The sequence below is a fragment of the Rhinopithecus bieti genome, unplaced genomic scaffold (assembly GCF_001698545.2).
Source record: "Rhinopithecus bieti isolate Rb0 unplaced genomic scaffold, ASM169854v2 scaffold_21649, whole genome shotgun sequence".
Classification (NCBI taxonomy): domain Eukaryota; kingdom Metazoa; phylum Chordata; class Mammalia; order Primates; family Cercopithecidae; genus Rhinopithecus; species Rhinopithecus bieti.
In genome coordinates, this window is record NW_016811584.1 from 2,760,480 (window position 1) to 2,764,141 (window position 3,662).

General features: G+C 38.8%; 1 pseudogene; it reads right to left on the minus strand.

Annotated features, from left to right (window-relative positions):
* Nucleotides 1-1,128: 1,128 nt before the first annotated feature.
* Nucleotides 1,129-2,196, minus strand: LOC108543584 (pyruvate dehydrogenase E1 component subunit alpha, somatic form, mitochondrial-like; annotated as a pseudogene).
* Nucleotides 2,197-3,662: the final 1,466 nt, after the last annotated feature.

The window sequence follows — 3,662 nt, forward strand, 5'->3', positions numbered from 1 at the left end:
GAGGAAAAGGCTCTTGCCTTAGGGACTGGATTTTATTTTAGGATGTTGTTTGCCTAAGGTCAAAGAATTGCTACCCTATGTGTTGCAGAGATTTAACTCAATGCCTCCAAATTACCCGTGTTTACTTTTTGTATCTTCTGCTAACTTGGGTCCTGTTAATTACTTAGTATTTATATTCCTCTCCACATGTTTTCCTTTCTGAAAGTAAGAATTTTTGAGCTTTTCCTTTAAACATCTTGAGCTTTTGTGTTTGCTGGTTTTCTTTTTTTTTTTTTTTCAGTTAAAATTTCCATTTTTTAATATATAAGAGGCTGATAACATGTTTGCTTCTGTGGAGGAAAATTGGGAAGCTCTGGAACATCAGGACAATGTGTTTTTTATTGCACCACTGGACCTTTGGTACTCATTAAATTTTTTTCCCAACTTTTAAAACTTTATTTTATGCCATAGTACAAACATATTCGCAAGCTTTTTGATTTGCTTGTTTTAACAAAGTTAAGAATACAAAGTTTCTTACAGTTGACCATGGATGTTCCATTGAGGCATAATAGTAAATTTACAGTCTCCCTTAGAATGATCTGATTCTACTCTGGAGGCTAAAGCAGCGGGATTGCATGAGCCCAGAGATTTGAGGTTACAGTGAGCTATGATTGCACCACTGCAATCCAGCCTGGGCAACAGAGTAAGACCCAGTCTTAAAAAAATAAAAATCTACTTAAACTGGATCCACTGATTTACGTCATAAACTTCGAAATGCAATAAATGTACTGGCCTAATTCTTCCAAAGGTAGTTTGGGATCAGTTGTATCAACATCGGTTTCCTTTCATTCTTTTTTTTTGAGACAGAGTCTCGCTCTGTAGCCCAGGCTGGAGTGTAGTGGCGCCATCTCAGCTCACTGCAACCTCCGCCTCCTGGGCTCAAGCGATTTTCCTGCCTCAGCTTCCCAAGGTAGCTGGGATTACAGTCATCCGCCACCATACCTGGCTCATTTTTGTATTTTTAGTAGAGACGGGGTTTCACCATGCTGGCCAGGCTGGTCTCGAACTCCTGACCTCAAGTGATCCACCTGCCTTAGCCTCCCAAAATGCTGGGATTACAGTCGTGAGCCACCCTGCCCGGCTGTCCATTTATTCTTTAACACTGGCAAGATTGCTATTTACCATTTTATCTTCGAGAAGCATAGTAGAGTCAGTCCTCTTGCTTCTTGAATTTCTTCTTATGTACAACTGACTCCAGGATCACTTACACTGTGCCTTGATAATGGTAAGTCTGCAGCTTCTTCGGTATGGTCCCCTTTCCAGATATACAACAGGCAAACTTTGTTGCCTCATGGACACATAGAATATTCATTCTATCTATCTTAGTCCAGGTACAAAATTGCCTCTCTTACAGTAATCAGTGCGAGGTGCTGCTGTCTCAACAGATGCCCTTATTCCATAGCAGTTTTTTTCTCACAGATGAAAATATGAGGTAATTTCCACAAAGTGGCTGTATCGTAGGCCTCAAATATAAAGTCATTCAGACCTCATCTTTTCCGTTATACTCACAGGCCAAGCCAATAGCAGCTCCCAGGAGACCTGAGCTCTGACAATGCCATGGCACCTGTAGAAGTTCTTGGCATACATATGCATTGATCCTACTTTTCCTTTAGCACAACCTCCTCTTTGTCCTGTAAGCTCTGCAAGAATTTCTGGGACAGAAAGTTCACGAGTAAAGCTAAAGCCGTGAGCCTAACAGGCTGTGATGAGATGATCTGTGGAATTTATCCTGGCTTCAAGTCCTTCCCTTCCTCCTCATCCCAGCAATCTTCCTGACATCACAAAAATGACAGAAATATGAATAATTTCTGTCATTTTTGGTGACAATATACAGCAAATAAGCTGTATAAACAGAAGGGTCCATTTTTTAATTCCATTTGATGAACAGTCTGCATCATCCTCTAATATTTGAGTCCGTCTTCCCTGGTGAGCACTATTGTGATAGGAGAGCCCTCTTCCAACCATTGAGGTTACATTTCTTAATTTCAAGTTTGCCTCATTTGCAAAATTACAGAACGCTACCAGCACTCTGCTAGCTGGCTTCTGGGTGAGCCCACCACACAGGGTGAGATGGAGGTGGGCATCTTCCTGTCTAGTGCAAGCAGCAGTGGCCAGGATGTTATTATACTCTGCACCAGGCTGCAGGCCCACAGACATTTTTGAAGGGAACATAGTATTCATGGATAGGCTATAATTTTCTTGTCCATTCTTCCATTGTTGAATATTTACTGTTTTTACTATTTTTTTAACCATTGTAAATCATGCTTTGCTCAGTATCTTAATACCCTGATCTTTATTCATTTTTTAAATTATTTCTTTAGGGTAGATTCTCAGAAGTAGATCAAAGAGCACATTTTTAATGCTCTCTTGGTATGCCTTGCCAAACTACTTTCCAGTAGTTTGTGCCAGTTGGCACAACAGGTTGTGCCCATTTGCATTCTCGTGATGATCAGCTTGTGAAAAGTTTCTTTTATGGTACTCTTGGAAGCACTGAATATTTATTATTTAAATACTTTTTGCTACATTCAACAGTAACAAATTGACTCCCTTAAATTTTTATGTTTCAAGGTTATTTAAAATATGTGTGTATATTTATATTTTGTTGTTTTTATCCTTCTTCTGTTCTTTGCCTTCTTAGAAACAGCTTCATTGAGATATAATTTACATTCCATAAAATTCACTTATTATAAACGTAAGTCAAATACTTGAAGTCAATGATTTTTTTGTAATTCTATACAGTTACGCAACCATCACTGTAATTCAGCTATAAAATAATTGCATCACTCCAAAAAAAATTCCCTGTGTCATTTGCTGTTAATTCTATATCCCAAAGCCAGCCTTAGGCGACTACTAATCTGCTCTTTGTGTGTGTGTGTGTGTGTGTGTGTGTGTGTGTGTGTATGTTTTTTGTTTGTTTGTTTGTTTTAAGATGGAGTTTTGCTCTTTCTGCCCAGGCTGGAGTGCAGTGGCATGATCTCAGCTCACTGCAACCTCCGTCTTCTGAGTTCAAATGATTCTCCTGCCTCAACCTCCTGAATAGCTGGGATTACAGGCTTGTGCCACCAAGCCTGACTAATTGTTTAAAATATTTTTAGTAGAGACCGGGTTTCACCATGTTGGCCAGGCTGGTCTCGAACTCCTGACTTCAAGTGATCCACCCACCTCAGCCTCCCAGGCTTGAGCCACCGTGCCTGCCCTGCTCTTTGTCCATAATAGATTTGCATATTCTAGAAATTTCAAACAAATAATGTCATATAATATGTAGACTTTGTATCTGGCTGGTTTCTTTCACTTAGCATTATGTTTTTGAGGTTCATGCATGTTGTAGCATCTATCAATAGTTAATTCATTTTTATTTCAGCTATACTATATTTTGTTTATGTAGTGTTTGATGGACATTCAGATTACTTCCAATTTTTGATTATTATGAACAATACTGCCAGGAACATTTGTGTACAATTCTTTGTGTCTTTCATTTCTCTTGGGTAATTTCTCTAGGAGTAGGATTGCCTGGAGCCCATTTAATTTTATGTAATTGCTTAGCCACAAGAAAAGTTTCTTTTAAAAAATGGATGATAGCACTATACTTGAGAAGAAATACATAATTAAATGGTATAAGAGAG